The following is a 20211-nucleotide window of genomic DNA, read 5'->3' as shown; positions in this document are numbered from 1 at the left end:
ATAGTTAGAGAATTTACAAAATGTGGACCAATTATATTATATGGACCATTAGTAAATAGTCTGTCTATACTCCCAACATCCCCGTAAAAATATCACAAGTACAGATTACACAAGCAGCAGTTCTAGATTTATCTCAAAGGAGGCGACAAAATCTTCTGAAGTGGCTAAAATGATCAGGTTAAGACTGTCTCCGCTTCGAGTTGCCTTAGCTGGGAAAGGAGCACTCGAACACAGCTCTGATCGAGCCAGGCACAAAAAGAAAAGGGGGGGGGGAGGCTGTTTCACTCCATAAGTGAATCGTTGATCGCGCTGGCAAGGTTTAGCGTCGCGTTGGAATTCCTTGGACAGTGTTCTAGCTATACGCGGCGTGACACGGTGGCGCGGCGACACACGCACTACAACTACGGCTCGGGAGAATTGGGCAAGAGCGCCCTGCCGGCCACGAGGAGGCTTGTCACTAGGTTGGCGCGATGAAGATCGCCGCCACCGGCGTGGCAGGCACATCGACATCAATGGTTTCAAGCTGAGACCGACTGTCGGCACCGGTCAGCGCTACAGAGAACTCTACGAAGTCGCGATCCTTTTTACAGTTTTTTTTTTTTTTTTGCAGGAAGCTCTGTAGACTAATCCACGACTTAATTTTTTTCGGGCTGCCAACGCATTGCCATAGGGCCGCCGTACAGTTTCGCGTGCTATATAGTGAGCAACTCTACGATGGCGACCGCTCTATAGCGTTGGGGATAAATGACTGCCCCTTCAGGGAAGTGCTGGGTACAGTGCACCTGTCAAAGCTGCCCGTACTACACGTAGCGGACACATGAGTCACACGACACCGTCTATAGCAGTCTCTCGTGAAGCTGCTGCTCACCGATATTTGCGTGCGGAATGTTTTCTCACCTTACTGCGATTGTGATCCCGGGGAGCATGCTGGGAAATATCAAAGGGAAGTGAAGTATGGTGTAGCTAGGTCGGTGTACAGGATCCTTCTTGTCACTCATGAGTGCAGAAATCATCTGTATAGCAATGAAAGAAATCCGTCACTTAGCACTCTGAGTCATATTTCGGTACAGCAGCAGCAGCGAGACATACGTATGCCCTAAAGCTATGGCGATCTGAATGTTTTCCCCTTTTTCCTGCGAAATGTAGACAGAACCAAGAAAGGCATTTCCTCTTTTATTGTGCCAAGCACAAGGTGCCAGAATAAGCATAGAAACAAAAAAAAAGAAAACATGCCACCTAATAAAAAAAAGAAAGAAAAACTATGCAGAAATTACACTGACGTTGTCTGAGTGTGCGTAAACATACCATCCAACTTCACTTGGCCCACCCCCAAATTTCAAGTTGGCCCACCAACAAATTTCAGTTGTCCCACCGCCAAAATTAAGTTAGTCCACCCCCGAATTTGAAGTTGGCCCAAATTTCAGTTCGGCCACCCCTAAATTTCAAGTTAGCCGACCCCCAAAGTTCAATTCACGCATTCCCAAATTTCCAGTGGCACATCCACAGAGCACCTATAATACTTAAAGAAGGGAAATTGTACCTTCCACAATGCAACGGAAATAAGAGGAACTGTGCCATCGTGATGTATACGACCAAGAGATGGCGCTGGCAAAATCAAAACTTAAAACTTATATAGAGAAGAATGAAGAACCTTTAGAAAACAATGTAAACAAATTACGCACACAACATCCGATGAAATGGCAAGAGGTTCGGGAATAAGAAGACAAGTTATTAAAAACAAAAGGCAATTACCAAGGCCGCTGAGCGTGCGTTCTCTATGTAACGCAATTGCCGAAATGCAATTGTTTTCATCTTCTCATTGTGAAGTGTTCTAGCTTTTCTTTCCTTGCTGTCCTTTCATCACCGAGAGACTTCGTGAAAAGACTGGACACGCAGAAGATGTTGTAAGCTCACCCGCACCAACCAGCCGGGGTGCATGCAGGCCGCCAAGCAAACGACAGCGAAGAGCGTAGCAGTAGGATAGTGAGCATATACAGGAACACTACAGTAGAATTTTAGAGTAGGACTGCTTGCAGCGCCCTCTACGCTTTCATTCAAAAACGTCCCGCCCGCTGCATGCGGGTAGCGCGTACGCGCGTAAGCTCAGGTATCTCAGTAGCGCGTACGCTCAGGTAGCTCAGATATGGTTCCTAAAATATTCCACAGACCACACCGCAGGTCAGTGCTGGGCTCAACTAACTCGCTCCTCCGCGCTCCCTGACGGCCTTTGCAATGATGGATGCTGCCCCCTGCCGCCGCAGCTCTGTGGTGGCGCTGTTAGCTCACCGTTGCCACAATCACTAGAGTTGAGGAAGAACTTGGCAAATGGCCAAGTAAAGAGTGGGAATATGGTGAGCTTCTAAGTGTAATAACGACAGAAATACGGAAAGAGAAACAACATGTTCGTTGGAAAGGAAAAAGAAACCAAAAAGCTGGTGGAACAAGGAGATACGAGAAGCGATCGCCGAACGACAGAAAGCATCTCGAGAGCACAGGCAGGCAAAGTAGGCGCAGTTGTCACAGGATGAAGTAACTAGTAAATGGGAAATATACCGGGAGAAAAAGTCTATGGTTCAAATACTGGTGCAAGCAAAATTAAAAGGTGAAAGTGAACGTTGGTTGTCAGAAATACGTGAGAAAAAGAAGGCCGCACCTAGAATATTTTGGAACCACATAAAACTATTAGGCAGGAAGTCAACAACAATACAACAACATATCCTAGACGAAGATGAAAGCAGACTGGAAGGAGAAGCGGCAATAAATTACATCCGAAAAATAACAGCCGAATCTTTCCAAGGCAATGACGAGGTTGTATTTGAGGAAAAAAAGAGCATGAAAGAGACCCAGGAAAAGGAGCTGGTTCTGACAAATTTAAACTGGAAGAAAGCGGAGGAGAAAATTCCTAAGCGCACAGCCACAGGGCTAGACGACGTTCCCGTTAAGCTGATAAATGAACTAGGTCCAAAAAGTAAGTAAGCTCTGGTGAAAGCAGTGGAAAAAACTTTAAAAGATAGACGGATACCAGACAGTTGGCGACAAAGTAGAATGAATTTAATTTATAAAGGTAAGGGGGAGAATACAGAATTCACTCGTATAGACCGTTGACCATTACATCGGTAATATACAGGCTAGCAATGCAGGCAGTTAAATTAAAGCTGCAAGCATGGACAGAGAATAATGGCATTTTGGGAGAGCTTCAGAATGGCTTCAGAATAGGTAGGCGTTTGGACGATAACTTGTTTGTTCTTACTCAGTGTATTGAAATATCAAAAGCAGAAAGCAGACCGTTGTATGTGGCCTTTTTAGACATTACAGGAGCCTACGACAACGTAGACCGCAACATTTTGTGGGATATTCTGGAAGGGGAAGGCTTAGGTAACGATTGTATACAGTTTTGAGAGAGATTTACCTAGAAAATACCGTTTGCGTTGAATGGGGAGGAATGAGGAGCGCGGAGAAAGTTCATATCAACAAGGGACTGAGGCAAGGGTGCCCTTTATCCCCGCTGCTGTTTATGATGTACATGGTGAGGATGGAGAGGGCGCTGGAAGGAAGTAATATCGGGTTTAATCTCTCATACAAACAGGCAGGTACAGTAATAGAGCAGCAACTCCCAGGTTTATTTTATGCGGACGACATTGTGTTGCTCGCTAACAAGCAAAGCGATTTGCAACGTCTGGCTAATATCTGTGGACAGGAAGGCAACAATTTAGGTTTGAAATTTAGTGTTAGAAAATCAGGTGTTATGGTATTCAATGAAAACAGTGAACAGACAGTGGAGATACAGGGCCAAGAAATACCTCGGGTAACAGAATATAAATACCTTGGTATATGGATAAACGAAGGCAATGGATATATGGAAACACAGGAAAAAACCACAACAGTCAAGGGGAAGAGAAATGCAGCCATAATGAAGCACAGAGCGCTATGGGGATACAATAGGTACGAGGTCCTCCGAGGTATGTGGAAAGGGGTAATGGTTCCAGGACTTACTTTTGGAAATGCGGTTGTTTGCTTTAAATCAGGGGTACAATCAGGACTCGACGGGAACCAAAGGTCAGTGGGTCGCCTCGCACTGGGCGCTCACGGGAAGACTACAAATGAAGCTGTGCAGGGGGATATGGGCTGGACTAGTTTTGAAGTGAGGGAAGCTCGCAGTAAAATTGAGTATGAAGAACGGCTGAGGAATATGGAAGAAAGTGAATGGGCTGGGAGAGTGTTCAGGTATCTGTACAGGCAAAACATTGATTCACAGTGGAGGAAAAGAACTAGGAAGCTTACCAGCAAGTATGCGGCCTGTGGTGTGGGCAACACAGCAACAAGGAAGGTCAAGCGGAAAGTCAGAGAGGCTGAATTAATCTCATGGGTGGCGGCAATGGAGAAGAAACCTGCCATGAGTAACTACTTAAGAGGAAAAAACGAAATCAGGAAAGAAACCATTTATGATAACTCAAAGGGAATCTCATTACTTTTCGAAGCGAGATCGGGATGCCTTCGAACACGCACCTATAAAGCGAGATATAAGAAGGAAGAAGAAGCATGTGCTTGCTGCGGTAAAGCTAGGGAAACGACGGAGCATATTTTATTAGAATGTGAAGACGTCTACCCAGCGGTCATTTTAGGCACCACTGGCCTCCTTGAAGCCCTTGGGTTCAGCGGGAGCAGTGGTAAAGCAAACAGGTCCGCAATAGACATTAGTAAGAGGCGATTGGAGGATTGGTGGAAGAAAAGTAGGGAAACGACAAAAGACGGAGACGTACAAAAGCACAATTCGCAATAGGGGATCAGAAAGTTTGGACGCGGTAGTTCATAGTGTCTTTTTTTCATTGGTTAACCTAGGTAGGATATTAGGCAGCATAGTAGCAAGAGCTCGGTGGCGCAACCCACCGCCCCGTTCCAAAGGGGACGCTCATAACATCCATCCATCCATGCCAAGGGGAAGAGAAATGCTGCCATAATGAAGCACAGAGCGCTTTGGGGATACAATAGGTACTAGGTGCTCCGAGGTATGTGGAAAGGGGTAATGGTTCCAGGACTTACTTCTGGAAAGGCGGTTGTTTGCTTTAAATCAGGGGTACAATCAGGGCTCGACAGGAACCAAAGGTCAGTGGGTGGCCTCGCATTGGGCGCTCACGGGAAGACTACAAATGAAGCTGTGCACGGTGATATGGGCTGGACTGGTTTTGAAATGAGGGAAGCTCGCAGTAAAATTGAGTATGAAGAACGACTGAGGAATATAGAGGAACGTAAATGGGCTGGAAGAGTGTTGAAGTATCTATACAGGAAAGATATTGATTCACAGTGGAGCAAATGAACTAGGAAGCTTATCAGCAGGTATGCGGCCTGTAGGGTGGGTAACACAGCAACAAAGAACGTCAAGCAGAAAGTCAGAGAGGCTGAAATAATCTCATGGGTGGCGGCAACGGAAGAGAAACCTGTCATGAGTAACTACTTAAGAGGAACAAACGAAATCAGGAAAGAAACAATTTATGATAACTCAAAGCTCATTACGTTTCGAAGCGAGGTCGGGATGTCTTAGAACACGCACCTATAAAGCGGGATATAACAAGGAAGAAGAAGCATGTGCTTGCTGCGATAAAGCTAGGGAAACTATGGAGCACGTTTTATTAGAATGTGAAGACATCTACCCAGCGGTCGATTTAGGCACCACTGGCCTTCTTGAAGCCCTTGGTTTCAGCGAGAGCAATGCAAAAGTAAACATGTCCGCAATAGGGATTAGTAAGAGGCGATTGGAAGATTGGTGGAAGAAAAGTAAGGAAACGAGCCTCGACTAGATGACAATTACGAGCAGAAAACAGCGCCAAGCAACTGGACGAAGGGAGAGGCACAGACTGTAGCGCTTATCACAGCTCTTCGTGCTGTTCTTTAGCGCTGTTTTCTGCTCGTAACCATAAACCAACGAGCACAAATGCGTACTCTTCTGTAGATGATAATTGTTGCTGCCTGATACTAGTAAGAAGCGCAGTCAGTTTACTATGTCCCAAATGCGGTTAACCTAACTGAATCACCGGAAGTACATATGCGACTAAAGTGCAGTGAATTTATCGTGGTGTGTCATATATGCAGAAACAGCCAAAACGTTTTATTATTTATGTTGTACTCCATGTTAGGAATTTTAGCAACGGGGCAGGATAACAACAGCCTCGTTCGAATTGCCTTTGAAAAGCCATAACTTTATTATTCCTTTTTAACTTTTAAAACATGTCTACAGGAATCTGTTATACCTGCCTCACAAGCACAAAAATTGAAAATTTAAAATGCGAAGCACTGCCTTTTTTACTCACCCGTATACACGCCCAAGAGGCAGCAAGGTTAATCTGCTTTCGTGGGTAGTCTCCAATCAGAGTGTTCTCGGTTCCAGGACTTTCGCGCTAGCTAGCACAGTTTTTTAAACAACACGTTATCACGCGACCAGGCGTGACAGATCGCTATAGAACGATGGAAGTCATGCAGCCGTTATGCCTGTGAAACGCCACCAGCTGATGAAAGTCTTCGTCTTTAAAAGGCTCGCCTGGTGACGGCTATCGAATGTTGGGTGCACAAACTGGCTGATATATTCTTGTTATCGAATTAAAATGAAGCTGTGTGGTGCTGCTCAAAGTAAACGACCACCCCGCTCGCAAATATTACCGCCGTACAATTCGAACCGATAAACGTCCCGGACTGCAATGGTTAGCGATGGGCTGCTGCTTATCGCACTTTAGTGAGCTCCTAAAAGTGTTGAAAGTTGGGCGAGTTGGTAGCTATTCATTGCGAAACCACAGCGTGCACACCATAAGCGGGACACAAGGCAGCGCTTGCGTGTTGACTTGGCCTTGTGTCTCGTTTGTTGCGTGTGCGCTGCAGTTTAACAATGAGGTCTTCAACCTTTATTCAAACAATAAAGCGCACACTTTACTAATACTAATACTAAATACTAATCGAATAAAAAACCGTGGCCTACTTACTTGGAAAATATGACATGCTAACTATGCTTGTCAGTTAGTATATGTAAACTTATATATGAAATATTTAGTCACGTCGAGCGCCCCTTGCAGCAAATAAAAAATACGAAGGTGTACGACCAAAAACAGTAGTTCCACTTAAGCGCTTCATGCTGGAACGCGACGCGGTTGATCTTCTCGCCCTGTGTGCCGATGCGGGAACACGACTGTGTGCGGTGCTTCAAGTAGGCCCAGCCCCAATTTTCAGTTGGACCACCCCAAATTTCAAGTTGGTACACCCAAAAGTTTCAGTTGGCGCACTCCCGAAAATTTAAAGTTGGCTCACCCCCCCCCAATTTGACGTTGGCTCAGCCCTGAATTTCTGTAGGCCCACCCCCCAATCGAAACTTAGCGCACACCTAAATTTCAGTTGGCCGACCCCCAATTTCAACTTGGTACGCCCAAGAATTCCAGCTGGCGCACCCCCAATTCGAAGTTGGCCCAACTCCGAATTTCAGTAGGCCCACACCCCAATTGAAAGTTAGAACACACGTAAATTTCAGTTGGCCGACCTCTAAATTTTAAGTAGACTCACCAAAAAATTTCAGTTGGCCCACCCCCGAATTTCAACTTGGTACGCCCCAAAATTTCCGTTGGCATACCTATAAAAATTCAAGTTTGCCCAGCCCCAAATTTCAGTTGTCGCACCCGTACCAGTCTCTTTCGTGGATTTTCTATGGCGCCCTGTGTCCCCTATGGGTATACATAAATTCGTTCATATGGGTATTCTCGGTGATTATTATTATTACTACTACTACTAATAATAATAATAATAAACGATATTATTATTTCTGGAAAACATACTACATTTATCAGGCCTGCCAAAGAGACATTAGGTTTGACTGGCCTAACGTGACAGGCAGTATAAAAACTGTTACAATAGCAATAGCGGAAAATAAGAAAAAGCTCAGAATAAAAGAAATACCAATAGCGAATAAATCTGTATGTATACACCCATACGCACATTATACGCATGTATTATACATGTACATATATGCACACATACATGTTTCAAAAGCACATCTGGAGCGTGCAGTTACCACCGTGCCACACGATTAGTTTGCATGGCACAATAAAAATGAGTACATGATTATAAATAACAAAATGTGGTAAAGAACTAGAAATACTTCAATGAAACCTTTGCGGAAACAAACTTTCTCATCACATTCTTAACCAAAGCCACTCTACCTCCGTAATACAGAAGGAGGTGAGCTCTATTTCTTTGTGTGTTATAGCCGCTCAAATCCGCACCTTTTAGTGCTTTCTTGATCTGATATTTTGATGTGGACTGCAGCATGTTACAAGGTAAATAATTAAACAACGCCGACACATAGTATTCGCGCATTCTGTTGCGGCATTTTCGTTGCACAACGAGGTATTGGATAACGCCATTTTGGTCTAAGGCTATGGGGAGTTACATGAGGTATTTTAAAACGATTGTCCCATAGATGTATCACGGCTATTGTATGCAGTAAAACTGAAGGAAGATTTGGCTATGATAATACCTTAAAAATGTCGGTGTTGCCTTCAAGACAAGGGTCAAAACCTATAACTTTTAAAAAGGGAGCGTATTAATGCGTTAATTATATTTTGCCAGTGAAGAGCGCAATGATCGTAGGCAGTAATCCCGTATCGGACTACACTGTAGATAGCTACACAAGATAGCAATTATATGGACAATCCAGGCGCATATTTGACGTCGTCGTCGCCGTGATGTTCCGCATAAAGTCCAAGGGCGATAACACGAACGCCACGCGCTGTATGCAGTATGCGCGAGTGAAAACGTGCGAGGGGGCCGGTGATCGCGGCTCAATCTGGTACGCGCAAAGGTGGAAAGCGGGGAGGAAACGCGCCATCTTACGTCGGCCGAAAGGCCTGGGAGGGAGCGATGCGAGGCAGGGGGCACCGTTGAACTCCGGCAGCAACTGCGTACTTTACGGCCGCGCCTGAGGGGCGTCGCTGATCACCGCTCAATCTCGCTTGCGCTATAGAGGAAAGAGGGGAGGCAGTGTGCTGTCTTCCGTCGCGCGCATGGTCTCCACGGGAAAGCAGGGAGCAGTTGCTGATTTGACAACAACTGCGTATTCCACGACCGCGCGCGGTCGCCCGCGCCCTATCTTGAAAGCAATCCGCACAGTTTATGTGTGCGGACGGCTCATACCTCTGTGCGTGTTGTGTTCTCGCCGCTCAGTATGTGTTGAAGCGATAGACAGCACGAAGGCCACTTCGCCCACTGCTGCTGCCGCACTTCCTTTCTTCCTCACGTCAGCGCTTTGACAGCCGTTGTCCGCAGTCATCGAGTGTGATGTGTTCATGTTTGCCTGTGCGCACTCACATCATGATTGTTAATTTACTGAGTACGCCAGTGTTTCCAAGTTTACACAGCCGATAAAGCTACTATCCTTACTTCGAATAGTTGTTTAATAATTTGCTATCGCAATCGATGCTTCGCCTTTCGGGGGAAACTACGACTTTTCATTTTTAGTTCCAGTTTTTCTTTATCACTCATAAAGCTACCAATTATCTACATTTACACTACTATAATGATTAAGTGTCCTCCCTTTGCAAATTACACATTTTTGTGGAGATACAAGGCATTACATTCTGTGCATCACGGGCAGATTTTGCTGGGGCGCTCGCCAAAGAATGCTTGCGCATTAAAGAAACGCGCTTAAGAACGCATAAAAACATATACAATAATGCGGACAACGAATCTTCTTAACAGGGGGTTTTAGCTCGGATCTCCTATCTAAATACAGCGGAAAGGACAAATCGTTTTTCTCGACAACCATTGCACCGTATTTGATGAGGTTTGGTACTTGTAAAAGAAAAATGTTAAATGTAGTGACTGTTGCAAGTAAATATTTTATGCGCACCGTCAATCTCCTAATAATATTCCTAAAAATGGCAAAATCTAAAGAAAGAGCAATCATGTTCAAGGCTAGCCCAGCAACAAAAAATAAAACAGTTCTCAAAACAGCACTGAATGATACATATAAAGCAAGGAAAATTTTTTAAACCCTCGTGAAATACATTGCTGATTTGTCAATAGGACTCGGGCAAAACTGTTGTAAACATTCCAACAAATCTACGTACGATAAAAAATACTATATATCTACATTCTCATAAAATAATATTACTATAAAATTTATTCCCTTTGGATGCTTTAGTAGAGGCAGCTTGTAGAAGTGCGATATCATTTTTTTTGTGGCGCAATGCTACGGATTGATAAACTTAGTGCTTCTATTTTTTTTTTCACAGTGAACACTTTTCGACGATTCTTGTGAAAAAACTAGGATCCTAACTTAAAATAATAACTATACCTTAAACACCTCTCTTAAGTGCAACAAATTTCATTAAAACCCGTCCAAGGATAACTTCAGAAAAGCATTTCTGCGTTTTATATGGATTCGAATAGGCGGATGAGATAGTTCAGGTGGCTGAGGAGTTCTATAGAGATTTATACAGTACGAGTGGAACCCACGATGATAATAGCAGAGAGAATAGTCTAGAGGAATTCGAAATCCCACAAGTAACGCCGGAAGAAGTAAGGAAAGCCTTGGGAGCTATGCAAAGGGGGAAGGCAGCTGGGGAGGATCAGGTAACAGCAGATTTGTTGAAGGACGGTGGGCAGATTGTTCTAGAAAAACTGGCCACCCTGTATACACAATGCCTCATGACCTCGAGCGTACCGGAATCTTGGAAGAACGCTAACATAATCCTAATCCGTAAGAAAGGGGACGCCAAAGACTTGAAAAATTATAGACCGATCAGCTTACTGTCCGTTGCCTACAAAGTATTTACTAAGGTAATTGCAAATAGAATCAGGAACACCTTAGACTTCCGTCAACCAAAGGACCAGGCAGGATTCCGTAAAGGCTACTCAACAATAGATCATATTCACACTATCAATCAGGTGATAGAGAAATGTGCGGAATATAACCAACCACTATATGTAGCTTTCATTGATTATGAGAAAGCGTTTGATTCAGTCGAAACCTCGGCAGTCATGGAGGCATTGCGGAATCAGGGTGTAGACGAGCCGTACGTAAAAATACTGAAAGATATCTATAGCGGCTCCACAGCCACTGTAGTCCTCCATAAAGAAAGCAACAAAATCCCTATAAAGAAAGGCGTCAGGCAGGGAGATACGATCTCTCCAATGCTATTCACAGCATGTTTACAGGAGGTATTCAGAGACCTGGATTGGGAAGAATTGGGGATAAGAGTAAATGGAGAATACCTTAGTAACTTGCGCTTCGCTGATGATATTGCCTTGCTTAGTAACTCAGGGGACCAACTGCAATGCATGCTCACTGACCTGGAGAGGCAGAGCAGAAGGGTGGGACTAAAAATTAATCTGCAGAAAACTAAAGTAATGTTTAACAGTCTCGGAAGGGAACAGCAGTTTACGATAGGTAACGAGGCACTGGAAGTGGTAAGGGAATACATGTACTTAGGACAGGTAGTGACTGCTGATCCGGATCATGAGAGTGAAATAATCAGAAGAATAAGAATGGGCTGGGGTGCGTTTGGCAGGCATTCTGAGATCATGAACAGCAGGTTGCCATTATCCCTCAAGAGAAAAGTTTATAACAGCTGTGTCTTACCAGTACTCACGTACGGGGCAGAAACCTGGAGGCTTACGAAAAGGGTTCTACTTAAATTGAGGACGACGCAACGGGCTATGGAAAGAAGAATGATAGGTGTAACATTAAGGGATAAGAAAAGAGCAGATTGGGTGAGGGAACAAACGCGCGTTAATGACATCTTAGTTGAAATCAAGAAAAAGAAATGGGCATGGGCAGGACATGTAATGAGGAGGGAAGATAACCGATGGTCATTAAGGGTTACGGACTGGATTCCGCGGGAAGGGAAGCGTAGCAGGGGGCGACAGAAAGTTAGGTGGGCAGATGAGATTAGGAAGTTTGGAGGGTCAACATGGCCACAATTAGCACATGACCGGGGCAATTGGAGAAGTATGGGAGAGGCCTTTGCCCTGCAGTGGGCGTAACCAGGCTGATGATGATGATGATGAATAGGCGGCGTCGGAGCAGGCCGAGAGCTAGACCTTCCTCGTAAACCAGCGTCATCAGAGTTCCGTTGGGAAAAAGATTGCTGAAACTGTTCAGACTGGTACATCACATGTCGGCGCATATTAATCTCAAAATAAATCAGGCTTGCGAAAGACGTGCAAATGTTTCACTTGCGCTGTGCTGCACAGTAAGACGCCCGCTTTGCGAATCATTTCCAGCGTTAATATGACGAACCAAAAGTTCAGCGTGCTGTTGGCATTCAGTAATTGTATAAAACTTTATGGTTGGTGGTACGTAGACCGCCTCTGAGTAGCTATTTTCACGTAGTATGGCAATCGACCAAAATATCGGTAACAGCTGATGAGCTAACCTAGTCAGAGAGCGCGCCAACAGTTGTGTTAAAGACATGTGATCGCAAGTGGGAGGCGAATGCAGAGCAGGCGACCTTTAAGATGACGAACGGACTTGGGCCTTGCCTTCCGATGTTACTGTGTGTTAACGCTTCCGGAGTGCCAAGGGCGCTGTAAAACAGTCCCAGAGGGGTGCAATGGGTCGAGAAACATACTCACAATTGCCGAATGTACTCGAAGATATCGATCATCTTCATCGTCATCATCGGTCTATCTTTATGTCAACTGCAGGACGAACGCCTCTCACTGCGATCTCCAATTACCCCTGTCTTGTGCTTACTGATTCCAACTTTTTCGTCATCTTACCTAATTTTCTGCCCTTCTACACTGCACTTTACTTTCCTTGGTACCCATTTCATAACTCTAATGGTCCATTGATATTAACCCTACGCATTACTTAGCTTGCCCAGCTCCATTTTTTTCTCTTAATGTCAACTAGAATATCGGCTATCCTCGTTTGCTATCTGATCCACACCGCTCTCTCCCTGTCTCTTAATGTTAGGCATAAAATTTTCCGTTACATCGCTCTTTGCGCAGTCCTTAACTTGTTACCGAGCTTCTTTGTTAACCTCCATGTCTCTCCGCCCCACCGGAAGAATACAGTGATTGTGCACTTTTCTTTTCGACGACAGTGGTAAGCTCCGAGTCAGGATTTAGTATTGCTTGCGGCATGCATTTTAACCCAATTTTATTCTTCTGTAAGCTTCCTTCGCATGATCAGGGCCTCGTGTAAGTAATTGACCTACATAAACATGCTCCTGCATGTACTGTACAGGCTCACTGGCGATCATTAATTCTTGTTCCCTTGCCAGGCTATTGAACGTTTGCTTTGTCTTCTGCACGTTAACCTTGAGCCCCACTGTTACACTTTCTCGGTTAAGGTCCTCAATGATTTGTTAAAATTCATCCCCAGTGTTGCTGCACAAGACAGCGCCATCTACAAAGCGAAGGTGGCTGAGATATTCGCCGTTGATCCTCGCTTCTAAGCATACCCACTCTAATAGCTTGGACACTTCTCTAAAAAAATTAAATTATTGGGTTTTACCTACCAAAACCACTTTGATTATGAGGCACGCCGTAGTGGGGGACTACGGAAATTCGGACCACCTGCGGATTTTTAACGTGCGCGTAAATCGAAGTGCACTGGTCTTCTCGCATTTCGCGCCCGTCGAATTGCGGACCCCGTGCTGACACTGTTCACTGACACCGTGGAGTCGAGGGGCGTTCTGATTCGCTTTCGCGCCGCGTCGTTGACCTCGTTTGGCTTAGTCCTCACACCGCGGTTCCAGCCGGCACATGATGGCACGACCGATGATCAAAAACAACTGGCTTTATTAATGTTGGTTACAGATTGCGCGATCAGCTATCCCAGAGCACGTCCTCCCGCTCCAAACGCTTGTCGTCACGTGATGTTCCTTTTCCCGCCTCGCTCGCCAGTCACTTGCCGTACTTCTCCCGCTTGCCGAGAGGTGCCGCTAGTTCCTCAGTTAACATAAGACCCCTATATTTTCAAAAAGTGGCGCCTTTCTTAGATCTTTCCGCCACCCCGCTCTCCCCGATATTTCCTCCTCCACGCCTCCTGTCGCCCCAGCCTCCTCCGCTCACCCATTGGCCAATCTGTGTCAGGTGGAAGCAGGGGCCTCGCTTTCGTATATTTCTTTCTTTCCAGCGCGTAAGCAGGCACCACACTTTTCTATTTCTTTTTCTTTCCAGTGCGCTCCGACCGCCATTGTTGGCCCTGCGCAACGAAAGTACGCGCAAACAGACTGATCGAGTGTGTTAGCGGAACAAATCGAGTGTGTTAGGGACGAGAACTTCATTGTGAAGCCGTGCTGCTGCGCCTTCGGTTGCCGCGACCGACACAGCGACGGCAAAAGGCCATCCGGCGAGCGCAACGCACAAAGAAAAGTGTGGATACATAGAATCGGGCTGGCTGACTTCGAGGAAGTGGCAAAAAACTCACTGCTTTGTGAAGTGTCACGGTTCCTCCCAACCTCTTCTCTTGAGCCTAGTTCACGCCTACTGCTTCGAAAAAGTGTATGTGTTCATGCTGCGCACGCTTTCAGCGTAATTAAGTAGTCTTTTTTTCGAATGTGCACTCTTTGTTTCATGCAGTTTCGTCTTGCGGTGAAAGTGTACACATCTGCCGCTGGCCTGTGACATAAAAGCGATTTTATTCATGCGGTGTGTTGAGCTCCACCAGAAGTTCGCACATTCTCGACGCTTTTGCAAGGCTCACTATGACTTACGGATGCAGTCGCTTAGCTTCGAATGTACGCCCGCATGTATCGATTTGGTTTGTGGTGAATAACGTTTTTAACGTCCCGAAGCGACTAAAGCTATGAAGGAGGTCATAGTGGATGGCTCTGGATAACTTTATTTAGGTCGCCTGGTGATGTTTAACGTGCACTCTGATAGTAGTTGTACGTGAGCCTGTAAATTCCTCGTTGGAGTTTCGTAATTCTCGCGCGGGCGGGGTAGCGCTGCGCCAGAAGTTGGCGCCTCGTCGTGATTGTATTTATTTATTAGATTTTATTTACTAGTTGCAGCAACGTGTCATTATTTCGTATTACTGACGGCGCCTCCAGGACACCAAAGGGGCAACGGGAACACTTGTAATGTCACGTGCTCTCCGGAGGCCTCTGTTAGCCGTTACATGTGCCCTCCTGGAGCACTACTTGTAAAAAGAAAACGATCTATTGTCGCGATTACCAAAGCACACCGCAACCAAAAAAGCGCCCCGTGACTGCTGCAACATACCGCGCCCGTGGGAGAATTACGGAACACCGACGAGGAATCTCTCCACGGGCCTCTTGCATTACGCCTCTATCCCGGCTGCTGCCGGACGCGTCCTCAATATTGCAGGCATGAGCAGCGGCTACTCGCACGTTTTGTGTGCAGGATTAATATGGCCGAGAAAGCCCGCAAAAGACCGGAGGCCCGCTGATAAGGATTAACAATTTTACCACTTAACGTTACCATTTTTATGCGTCTGATTAAGTAAATTGGTATCGCATGCGTCATATGCACTCTATATGTGAACCTACGAAACCGCGTACATATACTTTCACGCAGTCAAAACCTGAAACTCTGGTAATTACGCGCGTGTTTGAGCACACCGCGTACATGCGTCGTATTTCAACAACACGAACTCTCAACGTGCGCGTGCTTTACGCCTTAAGTAATGGTCCTTTTCTCTATGTTTTCCGCAATTCCAACACAACATTCTTAAGACCAGTTACCGACTGGAGCAGCAAGATCTCGAATGAAAAAGCTGCTCCGCAGGGCTCGAACGAACTATTCCGCGGATTTCCTCCGTTAGCGTGTTAGCCGTCGTCTGCTACGGCAGGGCCACCATGGGCGGCGCCACCGTCAAGGCCGCGCCGAGTGGAGGAGGAGGGAAGTAGTTGGCGCTACTTTTGGAGATTGAGGGGTTCTAAGCTAACAGGCCGCACGCCGAGATGCCGTGCGTAGCTCGTGTGCCTCTTTATGGTCGGGGACCCGACGACTGTGCTGCATGTAAAGTTTTTGCGTTCCTCTTAATCTCTTGCGGGAAAGAAAATGGCGTACGGATTCATACGTGCGTGTTTGATGGGCGAAAGTAAGCCTTTCAGTTGGCGTGAGCGTGGCGAACCGACGTCGAGGCACAGAGCAGTTCCCGGCGATTACCGGCCACAATATCAGGGCTAGGCTGTTGCTCATCGTCCCAAGCCTCAGAAAGAGCCCTACTGCTTGACTAGTCGAAAAACGTCGCACAGACGGATGACGTCCTCATGAACAACATTTCGTTAATGAGGCAGTTAGAAGTCGCCTTGTGCCGCCACACCACGCGAAAATATTTTTTTTTCACAGTAAAACATGCTGGTATCACTCATTCGCTCTAAAAAGGTTCTCTCGCGAGTTCCGCATAATCTGCGTTGGGAGGCGACCTTTTCGAGTGATATTTCACAAATAGTATCTTTTGAGAAACTCTTGGCTTGGTGCAACGTGGCGGTGTTATATACAGGAATTGTTTATTGACGCGGTATTAAAATTCTTATTATTTTCGTTAATAAATGTTCGTGCAAGGCAACCGTTGTCTTCCATATTTCCACTTGCTACGCTTTCTTTTCGGTGGCGTCAGGGGTCTAGCGTAAACGTTACATTTAATATTCGATATCGCTCGTGGGTCGGGCCTTCGGTGATTCTGCTGACGCGGTGCTGGGTACACCACGGACAAGTCGTCCACGATCGCCCAGACTGGCTTCCACTTTTCTTGCCTCGCTAACCTTATATTGGCCGTAGTGATCAAGGTGCAGCAGATCAGTTGGCGCATAGCCGGTCGCTACGAGGGCTATGACTGCAGCATCGGGCTTCCGGGTCAGGCGTCGAATTAAAAAAGGTTTTTGTTCGTAAGTGCTATTCGCCATAGGCCGGCCGCGTTCGTTAATAATATGTCCAGCATTAGGGGTCGCTAGCATCTGCGTTTATGAAAATCTTTTGCGTATAAACATTTTGGTGAATACGAGCCCAGACTCGCTATCCCCGCCTTACGAGTTTCGAAACCATCATCATTCCGGTAGCGACGTCCGTCCGCATTCAATGTTCTGGGAGCGTCGCCGCAGAAAAGCATGGAGGCTGCCACCTGAATTAAAATCTGCTGGATGGGTGGACATACCGTTGGTTGCTTTTTGGGCTATGCTGGCAAGATGTGTTTTGCGTATGTGCGTTGGACATGCCAGTCTTAATTGCGAAGCTCGCGTCACCGGGTGTAAAGGCAAGGTCAGCACGGAGCATCAAAAAGGGCAAGTTGCTCCCGCATCGCCAACCTTAAGACGGTAACCTCAGCTGCGTGAATACATGGGCTAGTAGTTGCGGTAACCTGCCATTCTGCCGTAGTGGCTTTAACACTGCGCTGCAAAGCAGGAGGGCGCGACGGCCGCATTTCGACGGGGTCGAAATGCTTGAAAGTCCGTGCATTGTGTGCACGTTAAGGAACCCGGATGGTCACAATTAATCCAGGTTCTCCCACTACGGCATGCCTCGTAATCATATCGTGTTTTTAGAACGTAAAAATCCAGAATTTACTGTTTTTATTCTCGGTCACATTCTCCACCACAGTCGCAGCCCTGGTTTTCGTGGCCCCAAACGTAACGAAGCCAGACGATTCTTTCGTTTATGGTGCATGAGCTTGGCGTATACTCACAGTCCGATTCTATGGCTGCCCCGATCTTCCTCCTTTAATAAAATGTGAGTCTCCGCAAGCATGATCTGTGCGCAGGATTCGACCGTCTTCGTCATCTGTTTTACAACACTGCCCAGCTCTCTCTCTGTGACCGCGCATGCGTGAGGAACCTACCCCAGAAAACGTTAGTGGGCGCCGCTCGTTTCCGTGGCTTGCCGACACTCCATGCAATATAACCTAATGTTGAGGATTACAAAATGAGCAATAAAGCCCAGGGAGCGCCCGCTGGAGCAGCAGTTGCTAGTCGCGACTCGAACCTGCAGGCCTCTCGCTGAATCCCTCCCGAGGGAAACGATACGTCCGGGCAGGCCTTTCACGGGCGTGTTGACTTGAGCGTAATGATAGATCCTCTGGTCCCACATGGCGTCCAAGTTCGCCTTGGTGGTGGGGTTCGCCACCAGTGTGTCCATCTTCGTTTGGTTTCTGCAAAACCTGGCGACGCAAGCAAGAATACGCGAGTTCAGTCCCCGAAGAGAGTGCCTCCCATCTTTGCACTGTAGTGAAAAGTTTTTACGCAAAAAAGCTGTATCTTAGGCTATAGGGGTCCTACCAAGGAGGGGTCCACAATAGTGGTGACAGTACGAGCTGCTATCTGAATTAAAGTATGCGGTACTTTGTGCATTGTTTCCCTTTCTTATCGCGGAAATTTTGACGGAGCATCAGTCATGTCTATCGGTGCTCAGACCCCGGATAGCACGTCATTTCTCCTACTTCGGGCCCATTTAGCTAGGTTCAACATGGTGAGTGCATGGGAAGCAACGCGTGAACATATGATGAATTGCTAGACGGGCACAACAAACATTAGTCAATGTGGATATGTGGTATGTAAACGAGGTGCGAGAGCATTAAAAAAGGGGCTAGGCGGCGAGGAAGAAATCATCATCAGCACAGTTGCACCCCACCCGCACCGGCATCGTCAGTGTGAAATGGGGCATCCGCACACAAATTGATACCTTTACGTGATAAACGCAGCACAAAAAGCATTTAGTTTCGGCTGGCCGATGCGTGGCGTATGACTACACGATGGGAACGCCAATGCTCGAATAACAAGGAATTTCACTTGGACCGGCGTTTCGACAAGGGGACATGTTTTTAGCAACGCATGACGAATGAAAGGCCCCGAATTATTAAAACACTGGCTCAAGCCACCTCCTTTGTTAGGCCTATGTTGCCCACTTGAAGTCTCTGTTTCCGTCTCATCGTGCCTCGGGAAGATTGCACCGAGTAATTCCATGTGTCTTTTTTCATAGGTGTTGAGCATGACATATATGCGTGCGAGTCTCTGGTAACGCATAGATCAGATTACTGACACTGCTGTCAAGGTAATCATAATGGAACGTATCATTAGTGATGCCTAACGTAAGCAGATAGTGTAAGAAATTATTGGAGCTGTGATTAGAAATCCTAGCCAAACAATGCCGTAATATCTCCCTCCAGGTCGTAAAACCAAAGTTAGCCAATCGCTAGGTGAAGGGAAAATATATTCGCTGACTAAAGCTGTTACACTGCGTCTGATTTGACGGAAACAATTTGTCTACATGGAACACCACTCAGGTACTCGGTGTAGCCTGATGTCAGGGAAAACGAGACGTTTCAGTGGCCTGATAGGCATTGTTCACAGCTCAAGCCCGAGACACATGGCGCGATTTTGGGTGCGATCCGTCGCGCGACCGTTCGCATCGGCCACCGCACTCAACAGGTTCTCAAAAGAATCCGCCCCACGCATGGCGCCGAATCGGACGCCGCACATGCGACCAACTTGCTGAATATTGTCGTGCGACTGCCGCATTGGTCGGACCGCCGCAGCCAATGACAGCGCGGCATCGATGTGACACGTCTTTCCGTTTTGAAGGACCATTTTGTCGCTTACGCCATTCATTTAGTTGATGTTCCAAATAAGCCTACTAATGAGCCGGTTTATTATTATTATTATTATTATTATTATTCCGCGCGAATGTATCCTACTCTTTTCACGGCCTATGATTCCGGCGGAGCTACGCTCCAACTACTCGCGAAGCGCTAGAAGGAACGGCATGGGATTAAAATTGATAAATTATTCCGGCCCAATATCGACAAAAGTAGGGTCGCATACTCCCACTGAAAGAATCTTCACATAGCAAAGTAACATCAAGTGCACAGCTGGCCACAAGCTTATTCAGAGCATGCAACTCGCAAACAAGTTACATTCTCTATCAGTTTTGCAACGAACCCTATAATTATGTTCATCGGTGGTTTAGTACAGGGCAGATGGATCGGTTGTAATTTTGTGTTCATTCTGTGCTCAGGAAAACTTCAGTAGCGGGTTAAAAAGATAACTTATTGAATAGCATGTGAACATTTATGTGCTGATAATACTATGACACTACTAAGTGATTTCATTTAAGGAAAATGTATCAACTGTGCCTTCTCTCTGCAGACAAAATCTTAAAAATGAGCAGGGTATGGCGGAATCTGAGAGACATTTTCACGAAAAAGCTGAGAGAAGCAAAAAGGAAGAGGGGTGCGGCAGCTCAAAGGACAAAGGCCAGCCGCAAACT

The sequence above is a fragment of the Dermacentor andersoni genome, chromosome 4 (genome assembly GCF_023375885.2).
Source record: "Dermacentor andersoni chromosome 4, qqDerAnde1_hic_scaffold, whole genome shotgun sequence".
NCBI classification, from domain to species: Eukaryota; Metazoa; Arthropoda; class Arachnida; order Ixodida; family Ixodidae; genus Dermacentor; species Dermacentor andersoni.
This window is presented reverse-complemented; position numbering follows the sequence as displayed.